This window comes from Ictalurus punctatus, chromosome 29 (genome assembly GCF_001660625.3).
Source record: "Ictalurus punctatus breed USDA103 chromosome 29, Coco_2.0, whole genome shotgun sequence".
NCBI lineage: Eukaryota > Metazoa > Chordata > Actinopteri > Siluriformes > Ictaluridae > Ictalurus > Ictalurus punctatus.
Genome location: NC_030444.2, coordinates 4,562,817 through 4,579,298, shown reverse-complemented (window position 1 = coordinate 4,579,298; position 16,482 = coordinate 4,562,817). Strand labels below are relative to the sequence as shown.

Here is a 16,482-nt window from a genome sequence, read left to right as displayed (position 1 = left end):
TATGGGATTTTGAAGAATTGGAGTGTTTCTGCAATGCTCTGTTCCTGTAGGGAGTTCTAAAAGATTTTATTTTTAATCTGTTAAACTCCAAGTCTAACTGTACGTGTCATGGTCCCAGCCAGGGACAGTTTCTTCAAGTAGTTCCAGGCCGGTTAGCTCAGTTGGTTAGAGCGTGGTGCTAATAACACCAAGGTCATGGGTTCAATCCTCATACTGGCCAACTAAAGTAGTCCACCATGATGTGCTGTCTGTCTTTAGCTGATTTCTCACATGAAGCTGGAAAAGATAACTGCTTCTTGTGAACATGTTTCCAGCATCCCAAACTCCCAATGGGATTTAATAGGGCTCACAAATCTCTCCTAAGTCCCAGCTTTGAGGAGTATCCAGGCTATGGCTTTCCAACGTCTCTAATATGACTTGCAGATCTCTCAAGCTGCTTGAGAATTAAACTTTAATGCTTGTTTGCTTCCCTGACTAATGTCCTCATTGCCTGGCTCTCCTTGCCCTGAATTTGGTGGATGGTCTCGTCTAGGCAATGTTAAAGTTGTCCACCATGATGTGCTGTCTGTCTATAACTGATTTCCCACAACACGCCAGAGAAAGTACCTGCCTGTTTTGATATGTTTCCAGCATCCCTTTCTCCAAACTCCCAATGGGATTTAATAGGGCTCACAAATCTCTCCTAAGTCCCAGCTTTGAGGAGTATCCAGGCTATGGCTGTCCAACGTCTCTAATCTGACTTGCAGATCTCTCAAGCTGCTTGAGAATTAAACTTTAATGCTTGTTTGCTTCCCTGACTAATGTCCTCATTGCCTGGCTCTCCTTGCCCTGAATTTGGTGGATGGTCTCGTCTAGGCAATGTTAAAGTTGTCCACCATGATGTGCTGTCTGTCTATAACTGATTTCCCACAACACGCCAGAGAAAGTACCTGCCTGTTGAGAGAGTTTTTCCACGTTTGGTGAGTTTTCAGCATCCCTTTCTCCAAACTCCCAATGGGATTTAATAGGGCTCACCAATCTCTCCTAAGTCCCAGCTTTGAGGAGTATCCAGGTCTATGGCTATCTATCTATCTATCTATCTATCTATGGCTGTCCAACGTCTCTAATCTGACTGGCAGATCTCTCAAGCTGCTTGAGAATTAAACTTTAATGCTTGTTTGCTTCCCTGACTAATGTCCTGCTTACCCTCCACAAGAAGCTGGAGAAAATATCTGCCTGTTTTGATTTGTTTCCAGCATCCCTTTCTCCAAACTCCCAATGGGATTTAATAGGGCTCACAAATCTCTCCTAAGTCCCAGCTTTGAGGAGTATCCAGGCTATGGCTGTCCAACGTCTCTAATCTGACTTGCAGATCTCTCAAGCTGCTTGAGAATTAAACTTTAATGCTTGTTTGCTTCCCTGACTAATGTCCTGCTTACCTGGTTCTCCTTGCCCTGAATTTGGTGGATGGTCTCGTCTAGGCAATGTTAAAGTTGTCCACCATGATGTGCTGTCTGTCTATAACTGATTTCCCACAACACGCCAGAGAAAGTACCTGCCTGTTGAGAGAGTTTTTCCACGTTTGGTGAGTTTTCAGCATCCCTTTCTCCAAACTCCCAATGGGATTTAATAGGGCTCACCAATCTCTCCTAAGTCCCAGCTTTGAGGAGTATACAGGTCTATGGCTATCTATCTATCTATCTATCTATCTATCTATGGCTTTCCAACGTCTCTAATCTGACTGGCAGATCTCTCAAGCTGCTTGAGAATTAAACTTTAATGCTTGTTTGCTTCCCTGACTAATGTCCTGCTTACCTGGTTCTCCATGCCCTGAATTTGGTGGATGGTCTCGTCTAGGCAAAGTTAAAGGCACACAGGTAAAGAGTCACACAGGTACATCACAAGAAAAACTGAGAAATCCTGTTTGTACTGACTACATATGTGTATTTTTATGACAACTTGTTGCACCATTACTAACTAGCCCATATGTACAATTTTTTGCTGATTGCATTACATTCACATGTTGATTAAGGTTATTCCGAGGTTACTTTTATGGGATTTTGAAGAATTGGAGTGTTTCTGCAATGCTCTGTTCCTGTAGGGAGTTCTAAAAGATTTTATTTTTAATCTGTTAAAATCCAAGTCTAACTGTACGTGTCATGGTCCCAGCCAGGGACAGTTTCTTCAAGTGGTTCCAGGCTGGTTAGCTCAGTTGGTTAGCGCGTGGTGCTAATAACGCCAAGGTCATGGGTTCAATCCCCATACTGGCCAACTAAAGTAGTCCACCATGATGTGCTGTCTGTCTTTAGCTGATTTCTCACATGAAGCTGGAAAAGATAACTGCTTCTTGTGAACATGTTTCCAGCATCCCAAACTCCCAATGGGATTTAATAGGGCTCACAAATCTCTCCTAAGTCCCAGCTTTGAGGAGTATCCAGGCTATGGCTGTCCAACGTCTCTAATATGACTTGCAGATCTCTCAAGCTGCTTGAGAATTAAACTTTAATGCTTGTTTGCTTCCCTGACTAATGTCCTCATTGCCTGGCTCTCCTTGCCCTGAATTTGGTGGATGGTCTCGTCTAGGCAATGTTAAAGTTGTCCACCATGATGTGCTGTCTGTCTATAACTGATTTCCCACAACACGCCAGAGAAAGTACCTGCCTGTTGAGAGAGTTTTTCCACGTTTGGTGAGTTTTCAGCATCCCTTTCTCCAAACTCCCAATGGGATTTAATAGGGCTCACCAATCTCTCCTAAGTCCCAGCTTTGAGGAGTATCCAGGTCTATGGCTATCTATCTATCTATCTATCTATCTATCTATCTATCTATCTATCTATCTATGGCTGTCCAACGTCTCTAATCTGACTGGCAGATCTCTCAAGCTGCTTGAGAATTAACCTTTAATGCTTGTTTGCTTCCCTGACTAATGTCCTGCTTACCCTCCACAAGAAGCTGGAGAAAATATCTGCCTGTTTTGATTTGTTTCCAGCATCCCTTTCTCCAAACTCCCAATGGGATTTAATAGGGCTCACAAATCTCTCCTAAGTCCCAGCTTTGAGGAGTATCCAGGCTATGGCTGTCCAACGTCTCTAATCTGACTTGCAGATCTCTCAAGCTGCTGGAGAATTAAACTTTAATGCTTGTTTGCTTCCCTGACTAATGTCCTGCTTACCTGGTTCTCCATGCCCTGAATTTGGTGGATGGTCTCGTCTAGGCAAAGTTAAAGGCACACAGGTAAAGAGTCACACAGGTACATCACAAGAAAAACTGAGAAATCCTGTTTGTACTGACTACATATGTGTATTTTTATGACAACTTGTTGCACCATTACTAACTAGCCCATATGTACAATTTTTTGCTGATTGCATTACATTCACATGTTGATTAAGGTTATTCCGAGGTTACTTTTATGGGATTTTGAAGAATTGGAGTGTTTCTGCAATGCTCTGTTCCTGTAGGGAGTTCTAAAAGATTTTATTTTTAATCTGTTAAAATCCAAGTCTAACTGTACGTGTCATGGTCCCAGCCAGGGACAGATTCTTCAAGTGGTTCCAGGCCGGTTAGCTCAGTTGGTTAGAGCGTGGTGCTAATAACGCCAAGGTCATGGGTTCAATCCCCATACTGGCCAACTAAAGTAGTCCACCATGATGTGCTGTCTGTCTTTAGCTGATTTCTCACATGAAGCTGGAAAAGATAACTGCTTCTTGTGAACATGTTTCCAGCATCCCAAACTCCCAATGGGATTTAATAGGGCTCACAAATCTCTCCTAAGTCCCAGCTTTGAGGAGTATCCAGGCTATGGCTGTCCAACGTCTCTAATATGACTTGCAGATCTCTCAAGCTGCTTGAGAATTAAACTTTAATGCTTGTTTGCTTCCCTGACTAATGTCCTCATTGCCTGGCTCTCCTTGCCCTGAATTTGGTGGATGGTCTCGTCTAGGCAATGTTAAAGTTGTCCACCATGATGTGCTGTCTGTCTATAACTGATTTCCCACAACACGCCAGAGAAAGTACCTGCCTGTTGAGAGAGTTTTTCCACGTTTGGTGAGTTTTCAGCATCCCTTTCTCCAAACTCCCAATGGGATTTAATAGGGCTCACCAATCTCTCCTAAGTCCCAGCTTTGAGGAGTATCCAGGTCTATGGCTATCTATCTATCTATCTATCTATCTATGGCTGTCCAACGTCTCTAATCTGACTGGCAGATCTCTCAAGCTGCTTGAGAATTAACCTTTAATGCTTGTTTGCTTCCCTGACTAATGTCCTGCTTACCCTCCACAAGAAGCTGGAGAAAATATCTGCCTGTTTTGATTTGTTTCCAGCATCCCTTTCTCCAAACTCCCAATGGGATTTAATAGGGCTCACAAATCTCTCCTAAGTCCCAGCTTTGAGGAGTATCCAGGCTATGGCTGTCCAACGTCTCTAATCTGACTTGCAGATCTCTCAAGCTGCTTGAGAATTAAACTTTAATGCTTGTTTGCTTCCCTGACTAATGTCCTGCTTACCTGGTTCTCCTTGCCCTGAATTTGGTGGATGGTCTCGTCTAGGCAATCTTAAAGTTGTCCACCATGATGTGCTGTCTGTCTATAACTGATTTCCCACAACACGCCAGAGAAAGTACCTGCCTGTTGAGAGAGTTTTTCCACGTTTGGTGAGTTTTCAGCATCCCTTTCTCCAAACTCCCAATGGGATTTAATAGGGCTCACCAATCTCTCCTAAGTCCCAGCTTTGAGGAGTATACAGGTCTATGGCTATCTATCTATCTATCTGTCTATCTATCTATGGCTTTCCAACGTCTCTAATCTGACTGGCAGATCTCTCAAGCTGCTTGAGAATTAAACTTTAATGCTTGTTTGCTTCCCTGACTAATGTCCTGCTTACCTGGTTCTCCTTGCCCTGAATTTGGTGGATGGTCTCGTCTAGGCAATCTTAAAGTTGTCCACCATGATGTGCTGTCTGTCTATAACTGATTTCCCACAACACGCCAGAGAAAGTACCTGCCTGTTGAGAGAGTTTTTCCACGTTTGGTGAGTTTTCAGCATCCCTTTCTCCAAACTCCCAATGGGATTTAATAGGGCTCACAAATCTCTCCTAAGTCCCAGCTTTGAGGAGTATACAGGTCTATGGCTATCTATCTATCTATCTATCTATCTATCTATCTATGGCTTTCCAACGTCTCTAATCTGACTGGCAGATCTCTCAAGCTGCTTGAGAATTAAACTTTAATGCTTGTTTGCTTCCCTGACTAATGTCCTCATTGCCTGGCTCTCCTTGCCCTGAATTTGGTGGATGGTCTCGTCTAGGCAATGTTAAAGTTGTCCACCATGACGTGCTGTCTGTCTATAACTGATTTCCCACAACACGCCAGAGAAAGTACCTGCCTGTTTTGATATGTTTCCAGCATAACTTTCTCCAAACTCCCAATGGGATTTAATAGGGCTCACAAATCTCTCCTAAGTCCCAGCTTTGAGGAGTATCCAGGCTATGGCTGTCCAACGTCTCTAATCTGACTTGCAGATCTCTCAAGCTGCTTGAGAATTAAACTTTAATGCTTGTTTGCTTCCCTGACTAATGTCCTCATTGCCTGGCTCTCCTTGCCCTGAATTTGGTGGATGGTCTCGTCTAGGCAATGTTAAAGTTGTCCACCATGATGTGCTGTCTGTCTATAACTGATTTCCCACAACACGCCAGAGAAAGTACCTGCCTGTTGAGAGAGTTTTTCCACGTTTGGTGAGTTTTCAGCATCCCTTTCTCCAAACTCCCAATGGGATTTAATAGGGCTCACAAATCTCTCCTAAGTCCCAGCTTTGAGGAGTATCCAGGCTATGGCTGTCCAACGTCTCTAATCTGACTTGCAGATCTCTCAAGCTGCTTGAGAATTAAACTTTAATGCTTGTTTGCTTCCCTGACTAATGTCCTGCTTACCTGGTTCTCCTTGCCCTGAATTTGGTGGATGGTCTCGTCTAGGCAATCTTAAAGTTGTCCACCATGATGTGCTGTCTGTCTATAACTGATTTCCCACAACACGCCAGAGAAAGTACCTGCCTGTTGAGAGAGTTTTTCCACGTTTGGTGAGTTTTCAGCATCCCTTTCTCCAAACTCCCAATGGGATTTAATAGGGCTCACAAATCTCTCCTAAGTCCCAGCTTTGAGGAGTATACAGGTCTATGGCTATCTATCTATCTATCTATCTATCTATCTATCTATGGCTTTCCAACGTCTCTAATCTGACTGGCAGATCTCTCAAGCTGCTTGAGAATTAAACTTTAATGCTTGTTTGCTTCCCTGACTAATGTCCTGCTTACCTGGTTCTCCATGCCCTGAATTTGGTGGATGGTCTCGTCTAGGCAAAGTTAAAGGCACACAGGTAAAGAGTCACACAGGTACATCACAAGAAAAACTGAGAAATCCTGTTTGTACTGACTACATATGTGTATTTTTATGACAACTTGTTGCACCATTACTAACTAGCCCATATGTACAATTTTTTGCTGATTGCATTACATTCACATGTTGATTAAGGTTATTCCGAGGTTACTTTTATGGGATTTTGAAGAATTGGAGTGTTTCTGCAATGCTCTGTTCCTGTAGGGAGTTCTAAAAGATTTTATTTTTAATCTGTTAAACTCCAAGTCTAACTGTACGTGTCATGGTCCCAGCCAGGGACAGTTTCTTCAAGTGGTTCCAGGCCGGTTAGCTCAGTTGGTTAGAGCGTGGTGCTAATAACGCCAAGGTCATGGGTTCAATCCCCATACTGGCCAACTAAAGTAGTCCACCATGATGTGCTGTCTGTCTTTAGCTGATTTCTCACATGAAGCTGGAAAAGATAACTGCTTCTTGTGAACATGTTTCCAGCATCCCAAACTCCCAATGGGATTTAATAGGGCTCACAAATCTCTCCTAAGTCCCAGCTTTGAGGAGTATCCAGGCTATGGCTTTCCAACGTCTCTAATATGACTTGCAGATCTCTCAAGCTGCTTGAGAATTAAACTTTAATGCTTGTTTGCTTCCCTGACTAATGTCCTCATTGCCTGGCTCTCCTTGCCCTGAATTTGGTGGATGGTCTCGTCTAGGCAATGTTAAAGTTGTCCACCATGATGTGCTGTCTGTCTATAACTGATTTCCCACAACACGCCAGAGAAAGTACCTGCCTGTTTTGATATGTTTCCAGCATCCCTTTCTCCAAACTCCCAATGGGATTTAATAGGGCTCACAAATCTCTCCTAAGTCCCAGCTTTGAGGAGTATCCAGGCTATGGCTGTCCAACGTCTCTAATCTGACTTGCAGATCTCTCAAGCTGCTTGAGAATTAAACTTTAATGCTTGTTTGCTTCCCTGACTAATGTCCTGCTTACCTGGTTCTCCTTGCCCTGAATTTGGTGGATGGTCTCGTCTAGGCAATCTTAAAGTTGTCCACCATGATGTGCTGTCTGTCTATAACTGATTTCCCACAACACGCCAGAGAAAGTACCTGCCTGTTGAGAGAGTTTTTCCACGTTTGGTGAGTTTTCAGCATCCCTTTCTCCAAACTCCCAATGGGATTTAATAGGGCTCACCAATCTCTCCTAAGTCCCAGCTTTGAGGAGTATACAGGTCTATGGCTATCTATCTATCTATCTATCTATCTATCTATCTATCTATGGCTTTCCAACGTCTCTAATCTGACTGGCAGATCTCTCAAGCTGCTTGAGAATTAAACTTTAATGCTTGTTTGCTTCCCTGACTAATGTCCTGCTTACCTGGTTCTCCATGCCCTGAATTTGGTGGATGGTCTCGTCTAGGCAAAGTTAAAGGCACACAGGTAAAGAGTCACACAGGTACATCACAAGAAAAACTGAGAAATCCTGTTTGTACTGACTACATATGTGTATTTTTATGACAACTTGTTGCACCATTACTAACTAGCCCATATGTACAATTTTTTGCTGATTGCATTACATTCACATGTTGATTAAGGTTATTCCGAGGTTACTTTTATGGGATTTTGAAGAATTGGAGTGTTTCTGCAATGCTCTGTTCCTGTAGGGAGTTCTAAAAGATTTTATTTTTAATCTGTTAAAATCCAAGTCTAACTGTACGTGTCATGGTCCCAGCCAGGGACAGTTTCTTCAAGTGGTTCCAGGCCGGTTAGCTCAGTTGGTTAGAGCGTGGTGCTAATAACGCCAAGGTCATGGGTTCAATCCCCATACTGGCCAACTAAAGTAGTCCACCATGATGTGCTGTCTGTCTTTAGCTGATTTCTCACATGAAGCTGGAAAAGATAACTGCTTCTTGTGAACATGTTTCCAGCATCCCAAACTCCCAATGGGATTTAATAGGGCTCACAAATCTCTCCTAAGTCCCAGCTTTGAGGAGTATCCAGGCTATGGCTTTCCAACGTCTCTAATATGACTTGCAGATCTCTCAAGCTGCTTGAGAATTAAACTTTAATGCTTGTTTGCTTCCCTGACTAATGTCCTCATTGCCTGGCTCTCCTTGCCCTGAATTTGGTGGATGGTCTCGTCTAGGCAATGTTAAAGTTGTCCACCATGATGTGCTGTCTGTCTATAACTGATTTCCCACAACACGCCAGAGAAAGTACCTGCCTGTTTTGATATGTTTCCAGCATCCCTTTCTCCAAACTCCCAATGGGATTTAATAGGGCTCACAAATCTCTCCTAAGTCCCAGCTTTGAGGAGTATCCAGGCTATGGCTGTCCAACGTCTCTAATCTGACTTGCAGATCTCTCAAGCTGCTTGAGAATTAAACTTTAATGCTTGTTTGCTTCCCTGACTAATGTCCTCATTGCCTGGCTCTCCTTGCCCTGAATTTGGTGGATGGTCTCGTCTAGGCAATGTTAAAGTTGTCCACCATGATGTGCTGTCTGTCTATAACTGATTTCCCACAACACGCCAGAGAAAGTACCTGCCTGTTGAGAGAGTTTTTCCACGTTTGGTGAGTTTTCAGCATCCCTTTCTCCAAACTCCCAATGGGATTTAATAGGGCTCACAAATCTCTCCTAAGTCCCAGCTTTGAGGAGTATCCAGGCTATGGCTGTCCAACGTCTCTAATCTGACTTGCAGATCTCTCAAGCTGCTTGAGAATTAAACTTTAATGCTTGTTTGCTTCCCTGACTAATGTCCTCATTGCCTGGCTCTCCTTGCCCTGAATTTGGTGGATGGTCTCGTCTAGGCAATGTTAAAGTTGTCCACCATGATGTGCTGTCTGTCTATAACTGATTTCCCACAACACGCCAGAGAAAGTACCTGCCTGTTGAGAGAGTTTTTCCACGTTTGGTGAGTTTTCAGCATCCCTTTCTCCAAACTCCCAATGGGATTTAATAGGGCTCACCAATCTCTCCTAAGTCCCAGCTTTGAGGAGTATACAGGTCTATGGCTATCTATCTATCTATCTATCTATCTATGGCTGTCCAACGTCTCTAATCTGACTGGCAGATCTCTCAAGCTGCTTGAGAATTAAACTTTAATGCTTGTTTGCTTCCCTGACTAATGTCCTGCTTACCCTCCACAAGAAGCTGGAGAAAATATCTGCCTGTTTTGATTTGTTTCCAGCATCCCTTTCTCCAAACTCCCAATGGGATTTAATAGGGCTCACAAATCTCTCCTAAGTCCCAGCTTTGAGGAGTATCCAGGCTATGGCTGTCCAACGTCTCTAATCTGACTTGCAGATCTCTCAAGCTGCTTGAGAATTAAACTTTAATGCTTGTTTGCTTCCCTGACTAATGTCCTGCTTACCTGGTTCTCCTTGCCCTGAATTTGGTGGATGGTCTCGTCTAGGCAATCTTAAAGTTGTCCACCATGATGTGCTGTCTGTCTATAACTGATTTCCCACAACACGCCAGAGAAAGTACCTGCCTGTTGAGAGAGTTTTTCCACGTTTGGTGAGTTTTCAGCATCCCTTTCTCCAAACTCCCAATGGGATTTAATAGGGCTCACCAATCTCTCCTAAGTCCCAGCTTTGAGGAGTATACAGGTCTATGGCTATCTATCTATCTATCTATCTATCTATCTATCTATGGCTTTCCAACGTCTCTAATCTGACTGGCAGATCTCTCAAGCTGCTTGAGAATTAAACTTTAATGCTTGTTTGCTTCCCTGACTAATGTCCTGCTTACCTGGTTCTCCATGCCCTGAATTTGGTGGATGGTCTCGTCTAGGCAAAGTTAAAGGCACACAGGTAAAGAGTCACACAGGTACATCACAAGAAAAACTGAGAAATCCTGTTTGTACTGACTACATATGTGTATTTTTATGACAACTTGTTGCACCATTACTAACTAGCCCATATGTACAATTTTTTGCTGATTGCATTACATTCACATGTTGATTAAGGTTATTCCGAGGTTACTTTTATGGGATTTTGAAGAATTGGAGTGTTTCTGCAATGCTCTGTTCCTGTAGGGAGTTCTAAAAGATTTTATTTTTAATCTGTTAAACTCCAAGTCTAACTGTACGTGTCATGGTCCCAGCCAGGGACAGTTTCTTCAAGTGGTTCCAGGCCGGTTAGCTCAGTTGGTTAGAGCGTGGTGCTAATAACGCCAAGGTCATGGGTTCAATCCCCATACTGGCCAACTAAAGTAGTCCACCATGATGTGCTGTCTGTCTTTAGCTGATTTCTCACATGAAGCTGGAAAAGATAACTGCTTCTTGTGAACATGTTTCCAGCATCCCAAACTCCCAATGGGATTTAATAGGGCTCACAAATCTCTCCTAAGTCCCAGCTTTGAGGAGTATCCAGGCTATGGCTTTCCAACGTCTCTAATATGACTTGCAGATCTCTCAAGCTGCTTGAGAATTAAACTTTAATGCTTGTTTGCTTCCCTGACTAATGTCCTCATTGCCTGGCTCTCCTTGCCCTGAATTTGGTGGATGGTCTCGTCTAGGCAATGTTAAAGTTGTCCACCATGATGTGCTGTCTGTCTATAACTGATTTCCCACAACACGCCAGAGAAAGTACCTGCCTGTTTTGATATGTTTCCAGCATCCCTTTCTCCAAACTCCCAATGGGATTTAATAGGGCTCACAAATCTCTCCTAAGTCCCAGCTTTGAGGAGTATCCAGGCTATGGCTGTCCAACGTCTCTAATCTGACTTGCAGATCTCTCAAGCTGCTTGAGAATTAAACTTTAATGCTTGTTTGCTTCCCTGACTAATGTCCTCATTGCCTGGCTCTCCTTGCCCTGAATTTGGTGGATGGTCTCGTCTAGGCAATGTTAAAGTTGTCCACCATGATGTGCTGTCTGTCTATAACTGATTTCCCACAACACGCCAGAGAAAGTACCTGCCTGTTGAGAGAGTTTTTCCACGTTTGGTGAGTTTTCAGCATCCCTTTCTCCAAACTCCCAATGGGATTTAATAGGGCTCACCAATCTCTCCTAAGTCCCAGCTTTGAGGAGTATCCAGGTCTATGGCTATCTATCTATCTATCTATCTATCTATCTATGGCTGTCCAACGTCTCTAATCTGACTGGCAGATCTCTCAAGCTGCTTGAGAATTAAACTTTAATGCTTGTTTGCTTCCCTGACTAATGTCCTGCTTACCCTCCACAAGAAGCTGGAGAAAATATCTGCCTGTTTTGATTTGTTTCCAGCATCCCTTTCTCCAAACTCCCAATGGGATTTAATAGGGCTCACAAATCTCTCCTAAGTCCCAGCTTTGAGGAGTATCCAGGCTATGGCTGTCCAACGTCTCTAATCTGACTTGCAGATCTCTCAAGCTGCTTGAGAATTAAACTTTAATGCTTGTTTGCTTCCCTGACTAATGTCCTGCTTACCTGGTTCTCCTTGCCCTGAATTTGGTGGATGGTCTCGTCTAGGCAATGTTAAAGTTGTCCACCATGATGTGCTGTCTGTCTATAACTGATTTCCCACAACACGCCAGAGAAAGTACCTGCCTGTTGAGAGAGTTTTTCCACGTTTGGTGAGTTTTCAGCATCCCTTTCTCCAAACTCCCAATGGGATTTAATAGGGCTCACCAATCTCTCCTAAGTCCCAGCTTTGAGGAGTATACAGGTCTATGGCTATCTATCTATCTATCTGTCTATCTATCTATGGCTTTCCAACGTCTCTAATCTGACTGGCAGATCTCTCAAGCTGCTTGAGAATTAAACTTTAATGCTTGTTTGCTTCCCTGACTAATGTCCTGCTTACCTGGTTCTCCATGCCCTGAATTTGGTGGATGGTCTCGTCTAGGCAAAGTTAAAGGCACACAGGTAAAGAGTCACACAGGTACATCACAAGAAAAACTGAGAAATCCTGTTTGTACTGACTACATATGTGTATTTTTATGACAACTTGTTGCACCATTACTAACTAGCCCATATGTACAATTTTTTGCTGATTGCATTACATTCACATGTTGATTAAGGTTATTCCGAGGTTACTTTTATGGGATTTTGAAGAATTGGAGTGTTTCTGCAATGCTCTGTTCCTGTAGGGAGTTCTAAAAGATTTTATTTTTAATCTGTTAAAATCCAAGTCTAACTGTACGTGTCATGGTCCCAGCCAGGGACAGTTTCTTCAAGTGGTTCCAGGCCGGTTAGCTCAGTTGGTTAGAGCGTGGTGCTAATAACGCCAAGGTCATGGGTTCAATCCCCATACTGGCCAACTAAAGTAGTCCACCATGATGTGCTGTCTGTCTTTAGCTGATTTCTCACATGAAGCTGGAAAAGATAACTGCTTCTTGTGAACATGTTTCCAGCATCCCAAACTCCCAATGGGATTTAATAGGGCTCACAAATCTCTCCTAAGTCCCAGCTTTGAGGAGTATCCAGGCTATGGCTTTCCAACGTCTCTAATATGACTTGCAGATCTCTCAAGCTGCTTGAGAATTAAACTTTAATGCTTGTTTGCTTCCCTGACTAATGTCCTCATTGCCTGGCTCTCCTTGCCCTGAATTTGGTGGATGGTCTCGTCTAGGCAATGTTAAAGTTGTCCACCATGATGTGCTGTCTGTCTATAACTGATTTCCCACAACACGCCAGAGAAAGTACCTGCCTGTTTTGATATGTTTCCAGCATCCCTTTCTCCAAACTCCCAATGGGATTTAATAGGGCTCACAAATCTCTCCTAAGTCCCAGCTTTGAGGAGTATCCAGGCTATGGCTGTCCAACGTCTCTAATCTGACTTGCAGATCTCTCAAGCTGCTTGAGAATTAAACTTTAATGCTTGTTTGCTTCCCTGACTAATGTCCTCATTGCCTGGCTCTCCTTGCCCTGAATTTGGTGGATGGTCTCGTCTAGGCAATGTTAAAGTTGTCCACCATGATGTGCTGTCTGTCTATAACTGATTTCCCACAACACGCCAGAGAAAGTACCTGCCTGTTGAGAGAGTTTTTCCACGTTTGGTGAGTTTTCAGCATCCCTTTCTCCAAACTCCCAATGGGATTTAATAGGGCTCACCAATCTCTCCTAAGTCCCAGCTTTGAGGAGTATCCAGGTCTATGGCTATCTATCTATCTATCTATCTATCTATGGCTGTCCAACGTCTCTAATCTGACTGGCAGATCTCTCAAGCTGCTTGAGAATTAACCTTTAATGCTTGTTTGCTTCCCTGACTAATGTCCTGCTTACCCTCCACAAGAAGCTGGAGAAAATATCTGCCTGTTTTGATTTGTTTCCAGCATCCCTTTCTCCAAACTCCCAATGGGATTTAATAGGGCTCACAAATCTCTCCTAAGTCCCAGCTTTGAGGAGTATCCAGGCTATGGCTGTCCAACGTCTCTAATCTGACTTGCAGATCTCTCAAGCTGCTTGAGAATTAAACTTTAATGCTTGTTTGCTTCCCTGACTAATGTCCTCATTGCCTGGCTCTCCTTGCCCTGAATTTGGTGGATGGTCTCGTCTAGGCAATGTTAAAGTTGTCCACCATGATGTGCTGTCTGTCTATAACTGATTTCCCACAACACGCCAGAGAAAGTACCTGCCTGTTTTGATATGTTTCCAGCATCCCTTTCTCCAAACTCCCAATGGGATTTAATAGGGCTCACAAATCTCTCCTAAGTCCCAGCTTTGAGGAGTATCCAGGCTATGGCTGTCCAACGTCTCTAATCTGACTTGCAGATCTCTCAAGCTGCTTGAGAATTAAACTTTAATGCTTGTTTGCTTCCCTGACTAATGTCCTGCTTACCTGGTTCTCCTTGCCCTGAATTTGGTGGATGGTCTCGTCTAGGCAATCTTAAAGTTGTCCACCATGATGTGCTGTCTGTCTATAACTGATTTCCCACAACACGCCAGAGAAAGTACCTGCCTGTTGAGAGAGTTTTTCCACGTTTGGTGAGTTTTCAGCATCCCTTTCTCCAAACTCCCAATGGGATTTAATAGGGCTCACCAATCTCTCCTAAGTCCCAGCTTTGAGGAGTATACAGGTCTATGGCTATCTATCTATCTATCTATCTATCTATGGCTTTCCAACGTCTCTAATCTGACTGGCAGATCTCTCAAGCTGCTTGAGAATTAAACTTTAATGCTTGTTTGCTTCCCTGACTAATGTCCTGCTTACCTGGTTCTCCATGCCCTGAATTTGGTGGATGGTCTCGTCTAGGCAAAGTTAAAGGCACACAGGTAAAGAGTCACACAGGTACATCACAAGAAAAACTGAGAAATCCTGTTTGTACTGACTACATATGTGTATTTTTATGACAACTTGTTGCACCATTACTAACTAGCCCATATGTACAATTTTTTGCTGATTGCATTACATTCACATGTTGATTAAGGTTATTCCGAGGTTACTTTTATGGGATTTTGAAGAATTGGAGTGTTTCTGCAATGCTCTGTTCCTGTAGGGAGTTCTAAAAGATTTTATTTTTAATCTGTTAAAATCCAAGTCTAACTGTACGTGTCATGGTCCCAGCCAGGGACAGTTTCTTCAAGTGGTTCCAGGCCGGTTAGCTCAGTTGGTTAGAGCGTGGTGCTAATAACGCCAAGGTCATGGGTTCAATCCCCATACTGGCCAACTAAAGTAGTCCACCATGATGTGCTGTCTGTCTTTAGCTGATTTCTCACATGAAGCTGGAAAAGATAACTGCTTCTTGTGAACATGTTGCCAGCATCCCAAACTCCCAATGGGATTTAATAGGGCTCACAAATCTCTCCTAAGTCCCAGCTTTGAGGAGTATCCAGGCTATGGCTTTCCAACGTCTCTAATATGACTTGCAGATCTCTCAAGCTGCTTGAGAATTAAACTTTAATGCTTGTTTGCTTCCCTGACTAATGTCCTCATTGCCTGGCTCTCCTTGCCCTGAATTTGGTGGATGGTCTCGTCTAGGCAATGTTAAAGTTGTCCACCATGATGTGCTGTCTGTCTATAACTGATTTCCCACAACACGCCAGAGAAAGTACCTGCCTGTTTTGATATGTTTCCAGCATCCCTTTCTCCAAACTCCCAATGGGATTTAATAGGGCTCACAAATCTCTCCTAAGTCCCAGCTTTGAGGAGTATCCAGGCTATGGCTGTCCAACGTCTCTAATCTGACTTGCAGATCTCTCAAGCTGCTTGAGAATTAAACTTTAATGCTTGTTTGCTTCCCTGACTAATGTCCTCATTGCCTGGCTCTCCTTGCCCTGAATTTGGTGGATGGTCTCGTCTAGGCAATGTTAAAGTTGTCCACCATGATGTGCTGTCTGTCTATAACTGATTTCCCACAACACGCCAGAGAAAGTACCTGCCTGTTGAGAGAGTTTTTCCACGTTTGGTGAGTTTTCAGCATCCCTTTCTCCAAACTCCCAATGGGATTTAATAGGGCTCACCAATCTCTCCTAAGTCCCAGCTTTGAGGAGTATCCAGGTCTATGGCTATCTATCTATCTATCTATCTATCTATGGCTGTCCAACGTCTCTAATCTGACTGGCAGATCTCTCAAGCTGCTTGAGAATTAACCTTTAATGCTTGTTTGCTTCCCTGACTAATGTCCTGCTTACCCTCCACAAGAAGCTGGAGAAAATATCTGCCTGTTTTGATTTGTTTCCAGCAAGTGGTTCCAGGCCGGTTAGCTCAGTTGGTTTGAGCGTGGTGCTAATAACGCCAAGGTCATGGGTTCAATCCCCATACTGGCCAACTAAAGTAGTCCACCATGATGTGCTGTCTGTCTTTAGCTGATTTCTCACATGAAGCTGGAAAAGATAACTGCTTCTTGTGAACATGTTTCCAGCATCCCAAACTCCCAATGGGATTTAATAGGGCTCACAAATCTCTCCTAAGTCCCAGCTTTGAGGAGTATCCAGGCTATGGCTGTCCAACGTCTCTAATCTGACTTGCAGATCTCTCAAGCTGCTTGAGAATTAAACTTTAATGCTTGTTTGCTTCCCTGACTAATGTCCTCATTGCCTGGCTCTCCTTGCCCTGAATTTGGTGGATGGTCTCGTCTAGGCAATGTTAAAGTTGTCCACCATGATGTGCTGTCTGTCTATAACTGATTTCCCACAACACGCCAGAGAAAGTACCTGCCTGTTGAGAGAGTTTTTCCACGTTTGGTGAGTTTTCAGCATCCCTTTCTCCAAACTCCCAATGG

At 43.5% G+C, this 16,482-nt stretch overlaps 9 non-coding genes across 9 annotated transcripts; all 9 read left to right on the top strand.

The window, feature by feature from the left end:
• The first annotated feature begins 146 nt into the window (after positions 1-146).
• Positions 147-220, top strand: trnai-aau (transfer RNA isoleucine (anticodon AAU)). The gene has a single exon. It is a non-coding gene; the product is annotated as a tRNA-Ile (tRNA).
• A 1,956-nt stretch (positions 221-2,176) lies between these two features.
• trnai-aau (transfer RNA isoleucine (anticodon AAU)) lies at positions 2,177-2,250 on the top strand. Its single transcript has one exon. It is a non-coding gene; the product is annotated as a tRNA-Ile (tRNA).
• A 1,281-nt stretch (positions 2,251-3,531) lies between these two features.
• On the top strand, positions 3,532-3,605 carry trnai-aau (transfer RNA isoleucine (anticodon AAU)). The gene has a single exon. It is a non-coding gene; the product is annotated as a tRNA-Ile (tRNA).
• Positions 3,606-6,662: 3,057 nt separating this feature from the next.
• On the top strand, positions 6,663-6,736 carry trnai-aau (transfer RNA isoleucine (anticodon AAU)). Its single transcript has one exon. It is a non-coding gene; the product is annotated as a tRNA-Ile (tRNA).
• Positions 6,737-8,095: 1,359 nt separating this feature from the next.
• Positions 8,096-8,169, top strand: trnai-aau (transfer RNA isoleucine (anticodon AAU)). The gene has a single exon. It is a non-coding gene; the product is annotated as a tRNA-Ile (tRNA).
• A 2,301-nt stretch (positions 8,170-10,470) lies between these two features.
• Positions 10,471-10,544, top strand: trnai-aau (transfer RNA isoleucine (anticodon AAU)). Its single transcript has one exon. It is a non-coding gene; the product is annotated as a tRNA-Ile (tRNA).
• Positions 10,545-12,504: 1,960 nt separating this feature from the next.
• On the top strand, positions 12,505-12,578 carry trnai-aau (transfer RNA isoleucine (anticodon AAU)). Its single transcript has one exon. It is a non-coding gene; the product is annotated as a tRNA-Ile (tRNA).
• Positions 12,579-14,853: 2,275 nt separating this feature from the next.
• Positions 14,854-14,927, top strand: trnai-aau (transfer RNA isoleucine (anticodon AAU)). The gene has a single exon. It is a non-coding gene; the product is annotated as a tRNA-Ile (tRNA).
• A 1,027-nt stretch (positions 14,928-15,954) lies between these two features.
• Positions 15,955-16,028, top strand: trnai-aau (transfer RNA isoleucine (anticodon AAU)). The gene has a single exon. It is a non-coding gene; the product is annotated as a tRNA-Ile (tRNA).
• Positions 16,029-16,482: the final 454 nt, after the last annotated feature.